The 16,043-nt window shown below is 37.5% G+C and overlaps 1 protein-coding gene across 4 annotated transcripts in view; it reads left to right on the top strand.

Moving 5' to 3' along the window:
• ALCAM (activated leukocyte cell adhesion molecule) overlaps positions 1-16,043 on the top strand; it is a 116,163-nt gene that overhangs the window by 45,371 nt on the left and 54,749 nt on the right. The window contains exon 1 of one of the 4 annotated variants that reach the window (XM_038127775.1): positions 14,561-14,612. The exons of the other annotated variants lie outside the window; for them this stretch is intronic. The gene's annotated coding sequence lies outside the window, so the exon portion shown is untranslated. Of the gene's footprint in view, positions 1-14,560; positions 14,613-16,043 lie in introns of those variants that run through there. 4 annotated transcript variants of the gene reach the window in all.

Here is a 16,043-nt window from a genome sequence, read left to right on the forward strand (position 1 = left end):
ACAATACACTGGTGTATGTTTTGCTATTAACTTCAAATGGCAAAAGATTGAAAAGGCAATTTTTCCCCCTTTGTCAGCTACTTCATTTTCTCCAGCATTGTTGAAACATGTTATGTTGTCTGCTGGATTTATAAAGCAGGATGTAATTAATTAAGATGAATCTCTCCAGAGCCAGTTTCTAGATCAGGTGAAACCTCTGGCCTTGTCCTCTGCTTTCAATGTGTGTATGTGCTTTTGGTGGGTGGAACAGAGACCATCCACAGAAAACTTAGTGGCTTTCATTTTGTTCAGAGTGTCTAGTTTGTTGCTTGGGGAGGGCAGAGTGCAGGAGGAAGAGGGCAGGTGGCCAGATGAGTTGTTTGGTTTTTTCTTGCCTTTCCCACTCTAATCTTGGAAACTTTATGTTGAAGTATGACCTGGGATCCTCTGAAGAGAAGATATAGCAGGCAAATCAGTATGCTATTAAGGGCTGGAAAACGAGACAGGAAACACAGGACTCCCTCTGAAGTGTTTGATGCTTCTGTGACCTATTGCTTTTTCTTTATCTCCTCCCCAGCAGAGCTGGGAGGGTGAATACTTCCTACCAGAATCAGGCAGGATTAGTTATGCTTTTGAAGTTCACCAGCAGGACACCTTCAGGGCTTTCTGACAGCTGCTCTTGGAGCATTGATCATTCAGATTGTCCTGCATGAGAAAAGTAATCCCTGCTGGTGAGCCAGTAAGTATGCACTCTTAATTTGGTTTTTTTTGGAATCTCTGAGGGAGCAACTAGTACACTTAAAAGTGCCCCCAAATTATTAAGTTGCTCCATAAAGTTAGATGACTTTTAGCCCAGAGTTTTTATGACATGAGAAGACAGCTGTGTTCCAAATCTCTGTAGAGTACTGTCTCTTTCCTCCTCTGATTTCCTTTAGCATTTCCCATGGTACTGGAATTGAAGGGCAGGGAATGGCAGAGGTAGCCCCTGGTGTGTTGGCTCTCATTTTATGTTCAAAAGCATGTTATCTTGAGTTTGAAATAAAATGTTTAATTTCAATGACCATAAAGAATTGTCTTTAAACAGTTATCTATACAACAAAAAATAAAAGCCTATTCAAACGCTCTGTATCCCAGTCTGTCAGCATTTGTGACCATCTTCTGTTCTGTACTCAAGAGATTTGCCCAAAAGCATAGAAGAAAAAGCCAGATCGCCTTTGTGCATCTAACCCTTCTGGAAGACACTGCTCTTATTGCTGCACCTCATCTCCTGAAGTTAGAGTCTGAATATGGCAGTGGAAGCAATCCAGGGTAAAGTCATACCACTAAACCTTTACAGTCTGTTGTCATGTACCTTACAAAGGCAGCTTTCATACTAACTGCAGAAGGGATGTAAAACATAGCTTGTAACAAGGATTTGTTTGCTCTTGGCTTACACACAATTCTCAGAAAACGACTGCAAAGATTTAGGGGAGAATGAAATAAAAGTCTAGAGGTAGTACATGTCCAGAGAACTTTAATACAGTATGTTGATATAATCTGCACCAACTCTGCTCTTATCCAACCTTGATTCTTGCACGGTAGTACAGACCATACTATAAAGAATCCTACTTAATTGTTATTTCTTTTGCTGTAAGAAGAAGATGCAAACATAGGTCAGGATGTGTTAAATCCATTTTCATGTTATCAATATTATTCTTTACCATTAGAATTAGCAACACGTGGTACCACATAAGTTATCCATGGTTGTAGAGAGAACACAACAATAATTTCCATTTGTTCATTTTGTGATCTCACAAAGACAAAGATTGGCAGTATTTATCCTTCCCTGTGAAGGGCCACATAGTGGTTAATAAAGTCTGTATTTACCAATAACAGTGACAGCAGTAAGTCAGTCTGTGCAGATACATGAGAAAATGAAATCCCTGTACATGTCCTCCAGATCAGTAGATACCAGCCAATTTCCCTGTTCAGTGGAGCGGATAGGTATCCATCCAAATATCTAATACCGATATCCTGAGGAGGCAGAATAGCTGGATAGTCAAAACTGCAGGTCCTTTCCCCCATCATCTCTCCCCCAAGTGCAAAGGATTCAAGTAATACTGATTCACTGGCAAAGCAAATGTGCTCAGGTGTGTTAGCACAGTCTGCAGCAAAGGATGTATTACAATCAACGATGGTGTGTTTAAACTTTGAAACTAGAAGTTTCTTGGCTGTGTCTCAAAGGAAGTTCCTTCAGCCCTTCATTACTGTGGGAGATAAGCTCATCCTAAGTGATTTTGACCAAAGACTTCCTTGAAGAAATGCCAGGAAACTTTAAAAATTATGGGTATCGGAAAGTGAGTTTAGATCATCAAGAGAAGATCATGATGAAATCATAAAGAGCCAACAGCTCTGTAAAAGATAAGGAATAGCAGATTAAAATGCTTAAGGGACAGCATGGGGAGGATCGTTGAGCTGCTAGGGATGGTAGCTAGAAATAAATAGATAAATATTTATCTATGTTGTGGCTAATCTCAACAAAATATTGCTAGATAAATTTTGTCTGAAAACAAATGAGAAAAATTTTGGATTCTTCCCTTGAAACAGAAACTCTGTGTCCTTCCTGTGAATTATTGTGTCTTTCTACCTCTTTTTTCCTTGTGTTGGAGAATACAAAGTAGAAGAAAGGTCTTTTTTTTTGTTAATCCTATCTTTCTCACAGGAACAGACTTGAAAAATCAGCTCACAGTTTCAATTGTTGCAGTCTTACAACTATAAACAGGTTTTTTTTTGTCATATACATTTATTTACTTATTTTACTGGTCAAAAAAGTTTGCTAAAGAATCAGTTTGCTAGTTGCTAACAAGAAAACTTCAAATCCTAGTTATTATTAGTTGAAGCTATTAAATTAACTTGAATAAGGAGCATAAACCATTGCATGTTTTTTTTTAATCTTGGTGATTTATGGTAATGGTGATATCATTTAAAAATTCTGTAGGTTTTTAATTGAGAAATCTAGGGTATCTTTATATGTAGTTTGCTCAATATCAACATCTCTATGAAATAAAGTTTCATACATTGATGTCATTGTTACATCCTCTAAACATTTTGAATGTTTTATTACCAGAGACTAGATTAAATGCCTATGCAGTGTTCTCTCTGTATGCAGTGTCTGGGAAATATCTTCCAATCTTTGGGGAAAGAAATCCATCACTTATTGAGGTCTGTGAAAAGTAATGCTCTCAACACTGATCTATTACATAATTTTGCAAATATTGTTTTTTTCTCTGGTTCTCTAACTTTAAAAATATTGGTAATGCTTGGAGCAAGTTAATGTCAGCATTTTTACTAGAGAACCTTTAATTTTTGTCCGCAAAAATTGTAAAATACTGAAACTGCTTATTCAGCATTTCGTCTTGCAAACCAATGACTGTGAAATCATGTGTACTAGTGTGATAGAAATGAGGATGCTTTTATTTTTTTTTTTTTGCAACCATATAAAAAAAATCTTGATAGATATCTGAACAGTCCTTGAAGCTCTATTATGCTATATAGTTATTTTGTGTGTTGGAACTTCCTCAGGTATCCAGAGTCACTTAAGCGACTTAAGTCCCACCTAAGGGAGGAGATCTGCCCGTGTAGACCTGCAGCAGTGGCCAGCATGAATTTTACTGGGTATCCCTGCTCTCTGGGGAGGACTACTGGTAGCATTGGGTTTGTAGATGTTCCTCTCCAAGGCAGAGCTGGAAGAGTTGCAGGCTTATGCACAGAATATCTGACTGTCAGCTTCTGTGGATAACTTCCTTAAAAATACTGTTGGCTGTTTGGATTTTTTTTTCCCAAATATTTTGAGTACAGTAACCACAGGAGTTTATCTGACCACTTGGGCAGGTGTACATCTGAGTCAGCTGTCTAAACAGCATCTGCTCACGGTCAAGAGGGCATGATTCACTGTGAGGATGACTATTCTTTGTTAGTTCCCTAGAAATGCCTTTTTCCCTCATCTGAGCAGAAAAGTGATGCTGAAGTGGCATAAAAACCCACACTGAATGTAATTACAGTTAAGGGAAATCAATTTTACCTGAGTTTACTGCTTTATTAATTTTACTTAGAGTCAAGAGAATGGCTGTAGATGGTTCTGTTGCGGGTAACAAAAATACAGAGATAAATATCCTGAGTTTATGAGTTAAGGACTGTGTTTTTGTAACAAATGCTTGGTAAGCTTTACATCAGCATACAAAAAAATTAGTCATATTTTTGAAAAGCAAACTTAGCCCTGATAATACTTACCTCTAAAAGGAGAGAAGTGGAAGTTACTGAGGAGCTGAAATGGAAATTTTACAGCATGAATAAATAAGCCAGGAATGTTAGTGATAGTGTATTCAGCTGCATTTTTTGTATAGGTTTTCTGCTTCAGGTACTGGTAGAAGCAAACTTTTACTCTGCTCAAGGACTGTTCATTAATCAAAATTAATTTGTATGCTAAAAAATAAAGAGGATTTTGACATTACTAAGACTATGGGCAACAACATTCAGAAAGCCCTACTTACTAAACCACAGTTTGGAGAGATATACAAAAGATACTGGTCTTGATAATTTTCTAAGAAAACAAAGACTTTTTTAATGGCTTATAGTACCAAAGTCTCTTTACAGATTAGGAAGTTTAAGGTCAACAAAGTATTTTGTGATTTAATAGAGCTAGAAGAAATTAGGATTCTTAATTTTTTCAATGTTCTTTGAGTTTATTTTTTTTAATGTCATGTAAAACAATTTTGATTTGCCATGTTAATTTTGCCAGTGTTTGGTATTGAATCACTTTCAATTCAGTTAAAAATTAATCAGTTTAGTTTTTTTCTATCTAACCTCTTGTTTTCAGTGGTTTTTGCATCCTCACCTGTTTTTGTTGGGTTTTTTTTGTTTTGTTTTGTTTTGTTTTTTTCTCAGTGTTATGCTTCTTTCAGTGACACTTTGAGAGGAACCTTGACTAACAAGAACAGCAAATTTCGGAACTGTCTAGAGCGACATTACTTAAATAGTACATCAGCAATTTTTTTCCTCATAATCCTTTTGGTGATGTGTTTCCCTTGATTTGTTGCAGTTTTTGTTGCAAGAAATGTTACTTCTGAACATTTCCCAATACACTTGTAATGGTACAGATCATGTCCTGTCTGCATATGTTCTAGGGAATGATTTATTTGATGATCAGCTGTTAAGTTCTTGACTTTATTTTTTGATGGAGAGGCTATTACTTTTGTTTCCCAGCATCAGATGCAGGATAGTTAATCACAGCCTCAAGAGATGAAGTCCCCTCTCAGCAGGTGCTGATATATTTGGAGACTGGTGGTCCAGGTATATCTAACAATACTGGTGTAATTCTTCCTCACAAGTAGGTGGTGATCCTGGTTTCCCACAAAAAAAATCTTTGATAAAATCCATAGAGGTGGCTACTGAAAGGGCAAATAACACCTATTTTAGCAATCAGGTGCAGAGTTCAGGGCAGGGAGGAAGCCTTCTTTCACAACTCGAAGTCACATTCCTTTCTCTTCTTTTTTTTTTTTTCTTGAAACAGTCCTTTTAATAAAACTCACATTCAGAGGATCTTTCTTCCCTGTGGTCTTAATCTGATATTGAGTTTCTTAATGGAACCACCCTTTGAGCCTTCCAGTCCTGGTTGATTGTAATTCTTCATCCAAATGCCTCTCCTGTAGTTATCTGTTCTGCAAAGAGAGTAAGAGTTTCAGATCTTTCCTTATTCTGCAGGAGACAAATTTTCCTTCTTTTTCCACCTGTTATTTTTTTCAGTGTCCCAGGATTCAGCTGAAAACTTAATTTGCCCTTCAGTTAATCAAGGCTCTGTTCTGCTTTCTTTCTCATCAATATCCAGCACATCTTAGCTGATTAGGACATTGTTAAAGCAGATTAACCTTAGCTGTACATCAAGGACCTAAAATGTTTGCTGTGGTTCTCAAGGGAGTCTTACAAGTTTAAAAGAACAACCTGTCTGCTTCCATTAATGGCAAGATGCTTCTTGAACAAACTTTGGGTTGACAAAGCCTTAATTAAATTGCTTAAATTCTCAGGTGTGGATCTGATCCAGCAGTCACTGAAGCTGATTGATATCAGCAAGATTTAGACAGACCCAAGTCCAGCACAAACAAGGTATTCTAGTACTGTCACACAATAATTACAAAACAGCTAACCAGTTTCTTTCTGTCTCTAGCTGGAAAACAATAGTGTGGCTTGGGTTCTTACACAAGATGGCAACTGGAGTACAAGCTCTCTAGGATGCTTTGGTAAAGTCTCTGGAACTGCATTTTTATTGTTTGTTATCTCCATGTTATTACAAAGCTCTAGAGGATATTCGGTGATTTTGGAGCCACTTTTTAATCTTGCATTTGCTTTCTGTCTCAAAAGTGTATTAGAAGTGACCATTCCTTAAAGGGAAAACTTAATATATGCAAATCAGTCAAAATGAAAGGTGTCAGCTAAAGTCAACACCTATCTGGTATTTGAGTGTTCTTCTTACCCTTGTTACCTAATTTGAAGAGGATTAGATAAAAATGTAGTATTTCATTGTAAATAGTTAAGAATTGGCTTGACATGGCCATGCATAACCTGATCTGGACTCTCCTTTAAACAGCAGGTTGCACTGTATGATTTCCAAACCCCCTTCAATTCAGACTTTGCTATGAGCCTGTGATTCTGCACGATGTTCAGGGGCACGGTGGGTACACACCTACCCAGAGCTGGCCATTCCTGAGGATGTATCTTTGGCTGACTTTCTGCTTGTGCTGATCTGTATTCCCACGTCCTCTACAAACGCCATATAAGCTATAAGTGATGAACACTAGAAAACTGGGAATTCTGCTTCTGTACTTGGCAAGAGCAAGTGTTTTAGAGCACAGTGCTGTTTGCATTTTAGGCCTGCAGGTAAGGAGTAGAAAACCAGAAGAGGACTGGGAGCATTAATGGAGTTCCTGGAGACGTGCCAGGGTATCCCACCAAGCAGAGTAAATATGTCATTTATTGCTTTCTTCCTTTGAAAAACTGTTTACTGGTTCTTTAAATGTGACATGGAAGATTTCACATTTGTTTAACTGCAAAAAAACCCAAAACATATTTACACAGTTCACCTTTATAACACTCAGTATTTAGAGTGCCATGAGATTATGTGGGAAGAACTGGTGTTAGTGAAAAAGCACCTGGGTTGGGTCTGTGATGAGTCCCCTGTGCAGTTTTCCCCCCATAATGTCCTGTCATGTGTTTCTTCCAGATGGAGATGAGTGCAAGTCAGGTTAGTTTCTAGCTGGGGAAATGTGGGCTGAGTTACATCCTGAACTTGTATTTTATATACACAAAGAGGGAACACTTGGTGCTCTATGCTTCTCTGCAACTGGGCAGGCAAGAAGAGGGAGGGAAATGTGGGGATTGCAGCTATCAACAACTTGTGCTGTGGATCCTGTTATAGTTGGGGATTTGCCTGATGACACCTTGAATTTTAGATACCTTATTACAAATCCTTGTTCCTTTGATTCAAAAAATTACATTTCTAAAGGGATAGAAGGATTTTGGTTGCTTTCCTCTTAGGATATATTCAGAGATGTCTTCAAATAATAAGAAAAAAATTTTTCTTTGACAACTTACAGCTCTGAATTTGCTGAGTTGGAGTAGATTTGGAATATTAGGTGTTTGATTTGTCAGGTTGTTTTTTTTTTTTTAATCTCCAAATATATAATTGTAGTTCTGATATGATGAACAGAGCGTTTTATAAATTTGTACAAAATTGCGGAATTTCACTTACCCATAATAACAGAATTTTGGGGGATCTCATACTGTGTAGAGATAATAATCTTAAGAAGCAGTTCAATTGGTTGTGCTTAGCCTTGGGATGCCAAGCTGCATATCTTCTCAGGGTGTGACTAAGGGGCAATTCAGGAAATCAGATTTCTCCATTATATGTCACCTTGTTCACCCAAAAAGCAATCCTGACTCTCTAAATTTATGTTAATATCTATGCTGTTCTGCTCATACAGAAATATCTCTGATTAACTTTTTGAGAGGGACCCTGATTTATAAATTTTCTATAATAATTTTTAACTGAAGCAAAATATCTATTGCTTATCAAAGCATATTATTCATAGTTTCTGCTCCTTTTATTTCTTCTTCCCTATTAAAAATAATACAGTTACTGTCCAGGAGCAGCTTTATCAGCTATACAATTTTCAGATGAAAAACATGAGGTTATGTGGTAACTGGTGAGCGTTCAGACCTGTGGAGCAAACAGTACATCTCTTGCTTATGGCTGATCATCCTGCACCAGCAGATGCAGACTCTGCTTCCTTTCTCATGCTTCATTTTCCATCAGCCCTTGGTAGCAGCATCCATGGGGATTTGCTAACAGGAGAACTTACAGGGAAATGTCATTTTTGTAAGCCAGACCTGGAAAAGCATGAAATAGCTGTTTCTCTTAGTGTCTGTTTTATCTGGACTCCTCCAGTGCTGGCCTTTATTGTGTTCTCAGAGCTTGTGGCTGTGAGCCCAGGACTTAACAGGTTTTGAGATCTCTTGAATCTGTGAAATGTGCTGTCCCTAGGAAGACAGCTGTCCTTGCCTCTTAGGCCCTCTCATCTCCTGCCTTTTCACCATTTAAAATAGGCCAACCAAGGTACCACAGCAATGGCATATTTACAATTGAATTCCTGGGTTAATCTTACTGGAGAAGTTGATTTCAGTCTCTGGCCCTTTGTTAGAGATGGGTCTGCTCCTTTCTGCAATTTCAGGCTGGGATTTGAGAAAATTATCTCAAAGAGTGAGGTTTCCAGGTTTCTGTGTGCAGCTGAGACTGCTGGTGAGCAGCAGGTGTGACCTGTTCCGCAGTGGCATTCCCAGCTCCACGGTCCAGCTTCTCACCTCCAAAGCGCATCAGTGATCACCGGATCCTACTTCCTGTGGCTTCTTTGATGGCAGGGAAGTGGGGAGGAAAAGTGGAAGAATAAATGTTTTGCCTTTCATTTTGTGCCTCTGCCTTCCTTGTTTTGCAAGGGTTTGTGGCAGTCTGCCTCCAGAGATGTGCAGCACCTGGTACAGTGCAGGCTGAGTCTTCAGGTTGCTTCATACCATGGTAATAGAAGCCCTCACAATGCCAACATTTGAAATGCAGAGAGAAATTGTGGTATCTGAGCACTGTGGAAGATTGCAAATCTGTAATACCAGATAAAAATATGCTAACATCTCTAAAATCAAGTAGATTAGATGTGTGTTTTAATACTTTCTGCACTGACTGCTTTTTTCTGTCACATACTTTTTGAACAGAAAATAGAAAGTGAAAAGGAGTAATTCTGGTATTTGCACACAGTGATTTTGAGTATATTGGAATAGCAAGTTCTTAGAAAGACTGATCCTTTTGCTGTACTGGAAAAGATACAGTCTTGCTTTCTCTTCTCAATTTTCTGACAGGCAGCAGAGCCAAATTAAATTGTGTTTAGAACATGAGGTTAATACCCAAGAGACCTGGAGTTGCATTTGTAGTACAATGTATTATGGGTTTAATTTTCTAAGTAGCCGTGCCTCCAAGTGACACTTAAAAGCAGCAGTTTAAAGCTGCTTCTTCCCATATTATGTTTCATAAAAAACAAGCTGAAAGCAAAATCTGTTTTGTTTTTCCAAAACAGAAAACGGTGATTTTGTTTTCAAAGTCGGGTGCCATGATAAAAATGATAACAATTTTTTTATTAATGCAATTAAACCTGGAGGTTAGAATCTCAGAAGCACTTTATAAGTTGGTATTTCAACTTACAATACATATCGAATGTCTTAAATAATCATTTTAAAAATTATTACTGTGTTCAGTTTATTTATTCCCCAGATATATAAGGCTGGTGTGTCATAAAACCCACAAAAGGCTCACAAAGGTGCTGCTATCAGACTCCTTTCAGATTTTTCTGTGGAAATTGGTGTATTTTTATACTAACTGTGCATTGAGAGGGGTTATTTTGCAATGTCCGTAGAATCTGGATTAAATAGCAGCTTTTGTGGTTACTTCAGAGGCAGCTGCTCTTGGAGTACCCATCCCTAGAGTGGAAATGCAGGTCAGCCAAGGGAGCACATGTGCTGTAATCCAGTAACAAAGTGTTAGGTAAAACTCGATGTGCCTCGGTGGGCTTCCTGAGCTGTTCTGCCTTAAACCTGATTGTGTAGGCCTGTTTGGGCAAAAGTCAGCAAAATCACTTAGATCTCTTTGAGTTTGTTGTGAAACAAAGAATTCATTAGCCTGAAAGGGACTCAACAGAGAGAGTCCTGTGGGTTGCATGGATAAGACTGAAGGCAGGAGATATACCTTTGGGCAAAATTGTGGTGTTTTTGTCAAGGTTTCTTTTGTTCCCAAAGGATGTGGGCATTAACAGGTTGTTTACTGTGTAAGTTTGAAACCCAGCCTGTTTTAGAGATCGTTTTGATCTTCAAGGATGTTACAGGACAAGTTCAGCCTGCTTCATGATCTGTAGGTAAAGCCAAGATTCATTAACAAGCTATCTATGTGTCCTTTATACATCAGAGGAAAGCGTCAGATAAGAACGGCCCATCCAACTTCCATCTGCATGCTTGGGCACCTGGGTTAGATATGAATGTGCTTAAATCAAGAAAGGAAACAGCCACAGGAAGGCAGTTATTGCTTTGAATTGCCACCCTATTTAGGCTTTATGGTGCCTTGGATACTGAAACTCTAACGATATAGAAAATACAGTAATTGTTTTGCATTAATGAAATACAAGTATTTGCCTTTAAATCAGAACAGCTTGTCATTATTTGTTATGTACCTTCAGCATTTAACCTACCAGAGTTTAAAATGACATATTTAATGAAAACCTGAATTGCTTATCAGTAGTCAGGTGTTGGATCATTTAACTATACTCACTAATTTATTTTTTTTTTTACACAATGAAATATTTTCTCATCACGAAATACTATAGAGCTGGTTAAAGGTTTGAAAGTAATTTGACTGATGCACAAAGTTTAATTTTTGGTGGCAGAGAAGAATACAAGCATCCTTGTTCTTTATTCAGAGCTTTAGCCAAGAAGACCTTTCTTTCTCTAATACTCATAGGTTGGTCATGGCTTTCTATTGATACTTTACTTGTTATTCTAGATATAGAACATATAATGTTCCTAGCAGTAAATTATTTAAATTAAGGTATTTGGTCTACATAAAGTCTTGCACCCTGCTTTACATGAAAGCTGACTGGTGTGTTGAAGAGAATAAATTTAGATGAAGCATGAAAGATAATGCTGTGTTGGTTGACTAGCATGAGCTAGGGAGAGAAGCAAGGACATGGAGATTTGAAATAATCAGCTTTCAGTGTTTTTTTTTTTTCTGGTGGCCATAACAAAATTTTCCACTGTGATTTAAAAAATATACATGATGACATTAAAAATGTAGAGCCAGGTCGTATTTGCTCTAATATGAACCTGGAATAACTTTTAAATTTCAGTGATCTATGCAGCAGCAGCTGAAATCAGAACCCAAGCCACAGCTATTGCATTTTATCTTCTCTTCATGCACTTAAAGGGAGCTTGAAGGCTGAAATCTCCAGAAACTGTAATGACTTCACTAACTTGGCTTGGTGGTTCTTTTTCTTAATTTGATGTTTCAGTAATGTATTAGTGTGAGATTGAAAAGATTTTGTGAAATCTGTCTATATTTAATAGTGTGAATGAACATAGGCATGAACAGATGTGTAGATACATGCATACCGTACATGTAACCCACTTACATTTCAGGTTTCTGGAAAGAGTAAAATCTCTATCTAATTTCTTTTTTCAGTTAAGTGCATATAACAGTTTCTTAATATTTGAAAAGTCCCATCTTTATCTGCTAATTTGAATATTTGAAATTATTTTATTTGTCCTTCATTGATATATACAGGAATATGGAGATGAAAAAATAATGCAGAGATCGAATCCAAATTGATGAAATATTTAACATCTTTGTAGGCTTCTGCTTTGCTATATATAGGGTTCTGCAGAACTGTGTAAAATTCTCAGTAAATTAAAATTTCCACTTGCCAGACTGGTTGCATTAGAAGAGCTGAACTGGATCCCTTCTCTTGCTTTAGACTGGGGGCGGGGAGAGGAAAAGTCATAACCTGGTCACAAATGTTGTTTTTCAACAGTAGCAAAAGCAAGTTACAGAATACACCTAGGTGCTGTTAGGTTTCCAGCCCATAAGCACTGAAATGTGCCAAAATTTCAAGTTTGAAAGTTTTTTTGTTTTTTTGTTGTTTGGGGGGTTTTGTTTGTTTGTTTGTGTTTTTTAACAGGAAGGTGATTGTCTAAAATTTTGTAACCATGAAAGAAAGTCTCTGTTTGATGTATTTAAATTATTCAAAATCTAGGAATATATCATATATATCTGTAAACTGTTGAACATATTATTTGCAATGTACCTTTAAAATGAGATGTGTTAGCTCCAGCTCTTATCAGATATAAACTTTAAAATTATTGCTCAAAAAGTTGATAGCTAGAACGTCAATTTCTCAAAAAGATCGTACATGCACTTATTTTTTAACTCCAATTGTAAATCTTATAATCATAAATATTTTTATTTAGCTATCCAAGTGTTCATGTTTGGCCTGAAATGCCCAGTTGTAATGCTAATAATCTCTAGTTGAACTTGCTTTTGGGTTTGGTTTTGGTTTTTTTTACTAGGAATAGTCAGTGTTTTAACAAAATGTCACACTTTTACAACTTATTTCATGTGAATTTTTTTTAAACCAGAAAAACAGGTTGTTAATGGAAATAATTTTATACTCTTGTTGTAAAGCTATCTTTACAGCTATCTATTCTGCTATCACAGAAGAATGTAAACTCTGTTTAAGATGGCATGTCCTGTGTAAACAATGAAAATAAGGAATGCTGCATTCTGTGTTCAGTGGAAGACAAACCACAAGTTAAGGTGATGGACTGTAATTCTAAGGAAATAATTATTTTGAAGACTGGGGTTTTTTCTTAATGTAAAATACTATTGCATAAAGTGTAGACATTTTAAAATACCCAACAATTTATCTAGGATCAAAAAGCCATAGGACTGAAGACACCTGCTTAAATGTGTTCTTCACAAAAATTACAATGTGAAGTTAGGTAGAAAAGAAAACTGCCTCAATGTTATCCTGAATGTATGGCTCCTTTGAATAGAGCAGAGCCAAAAGACTGCTTGTTCACTGCTCTTATGATTCACTTCTCTCCAGTGGCTGTTTCCACAAGACAAGTATAGGATTGTTTCTTTGATAGATGAATAGAAGAAATACAGAAGAGGCAAGAAAGCAGGTGTGTCAGCACATAGCCAGTGTCCTTCTGAAAACAGCCAAGTCCGAGGTTTAACCTATCATTGGGTTTTATGCTTTGATTAATCTGCGCAGTGAAATCTGGTGAGAAGTACAGAGTAAGGAGTTTTTTAGTAATTATTCCTAAGTGTGTGTTTCTGTTATGATAAGTGACTAAGCATAGTAATTCTGGCTGTGATGGAAAACAGGGAAAAGTCTGTCCTTGATTTCCATCTGACTGCAGCAGCTGGCATAGGTGTATCCAGCTAGGTGTGCCAAAACCAGCTGGGATAGCTATTATTTTACTAAATAGATGCTCTCTGTCTTTGGGGGGGGTGGGGAGGGGGGTTGGGGGGGGCAGGGGGGAGTCTTTGATTACCAAAAAGTTTGATTTTTTTTCTCTTTAATATATAAATTTAACAAGGTTAGTGATTTTTGAAAAATATACACATGAATTCAAAGATGTATTCATTGTCTGTAAGACAGTGCAGCTTTCCTCTGGTTAGAGGGGCTTGTACAGGCTGAGGTTTATAAGCAGTGTAGGTGTACATTCTGATACTATTTTTTGAGTGATAAATTTATGTTTAAGATGAGATAGATGATAGAGTACCTCATGAGGCATCTGTTGTTTCACTTGAACCAATGAAACTGGTTGAAGTGCCCTGAAATATCATTTGAACCAGTTTCATTGTCCAGCTCTAATAGTGTGATTTATGGAAGCTCTCTAAGCATAGGAAGTATGGGGTTTTGTTTTACAGAATTTTGAAGGCCCTGAGTATTACTTTCCCTTGAAACCTGTAAATTTAAAAGGTGCAGGTGTGAAAGACTTGAGAGGAGAAAGTTAAGTGCTGACATTGAGAGAGCCTTTGTGTCCCCTCTCTCCCTCCCCTCTGCTGGAAAGGGAGGTCAAGGTTGAGCAATCCACACCAAATTGTATAAACTTGGTTTATAACATTGGAGAGTGAGGTGACATTAACAAATATAGCTTTCAAAAGCATGTCTGGTCTATGGTGTAAACTGCACTAGGTAATCCTGCCGGGATAGAGGGGAGAGAAGACAGCATGCAAAAGATGCTTAGAGGCTAATATGCTGGCACTCTTGTTAGTTAATGCAGCTGATTTTATTTCCACCCCTTTCACTCTTAACTGGCATCATGTCCTTGCTTTTGCAGAGTGTTTCTTTTGGCACAGTTAGGTGCTGTTATGTGAAGGGTGTAACTATTTAAGATGTTGTAACCTTCTCTGTTGCATGTATTTGTAGTGGTCAGTTCTCCAAGACTGTGGTACCCAACAAATCCACCTGCTGCTGTGTTCTGCTTTTAACTTCTTGGAGCTGCAGGTAGGTAACTTCAATTACCAAGAGTGCACAGGTTATGTAGCTTGGGCCTTGGAATATTACCTCCAAAGCAAGTGAACAAAACTAAGTAGCTGAAGCTCCTAATCATAAAGCAGAGGAAATTCCACATTGCTGTTTAAGCTGTACTTTATTTATATGACATGTACGCCAAATGCCAGCAGTCTGGAGTTTTTGTTAAATCTTCATCATTTGTCCACGGTAGCTTGGTTTTGTCTGTTTTTCTTCTGAATGTTCCTTCTGGATTGACTGTTCTTATCACTTGTGTGCTCTCAAGTGGTGTTTAAAAAGTCCTTCTTTGTCATGTTAAAGAAAATGAAAAGTAGAATCACTGCATCTGCCTCGGCTAGCAGATTGACATTTTGTGCTGCAGGTTCCCATAGTTTGTAAGGAAAAGTACTTTAACTGTTCAAATTCAAATGTAAATCTTTTCTTACTCAAGAACATTGTCAGTAAGAGTGGAAAAATTACCCTCAGAGATTTCTGAGGTAGAATATGAGCAAATCAAACATACTTAATCTTTTTTGGAAGGGACTGTAAGTTTTGTTTAGGTCTGCTTTGGCTCAGAATGTTTCAAATTGGGCTCCATCCCCATCTTTCTTTCAGAGCTTTTCAGAGCTAAGGAGAGAAGGGGAAGGTGCTTAAGACATTGACAGGGAAATAGACAGCTCTGAGTCCACAGCTTTGAGTGCCTGCTGGGGGCAGGACTAAAGAATAAAGTATCACCATTTTTTCATGGCTCATTTTTAGCAGAGCCCCCAGCACCCTAGTGGAGATTTAAATGCTCATAAAGATTAGGAGTTGTTTTTTTCATCTGTAGCTTTTCCCTAACAAAAACAGTCAGAATTGTATTGACAATTAAAATGAGATACTGCTCAGCTACAAGCTCTCTGTGCTTTTGTCTTATATTTATTAGCCGATGTAACTCTGTGTTTGGTTTGCTGGGTTTTATATGGAGAGGTATGTCTTGGTGTGCACTGGTACCAAATGAGTGTTTTTTAACAACTTTTCTCTCTGTCAAGCCTCTAAATGGCAAAAAAGGAAACAATATTGAATGAAACACCAACGCTGTACACTGGTAGCATTTAGGTGTACTATTAATAATGTGTCTCTCAGTCCACTCTCCTGAAACATCCCTTAGTTCATTTTAATGCCTCTCTTCATTCTTATTAATACACTTTGCTGTTCTCTATTCTGCTGCCACATTGTATTACATGTACCCACACATGAAATCCGTTCTGCTCTTCTGTCACCCCCGGCTCTTTTCCAGCACAAGGATTGTCCCTACATGTCCTCTTCCTTTTTTGCTGACACTTGCTTCAGAATTTTTTCCCTCATAAATCATGAAGCTTTTTTTTTCTTTTCCTAGGGTAGCATTTAATTGAGATTTCTATCTCATATTGAAAGTACTCTGAA

This window comes from Motacilla alba, chromosome 1 (genome assembly GCF_015832195.1).
Source record: "Motacilla alba alba isolate MOTALB_02 chromosome 1, Motacilla_alba_V1.0_pri, whole genome shotgun sequence".
In the NCBI taxonomy this organism is placed as follows: Eukaryota; Metazoa; Chordata; class Aves; order Passeriformes; family Motacillidae; genus Motacilla; species Motacilla alba.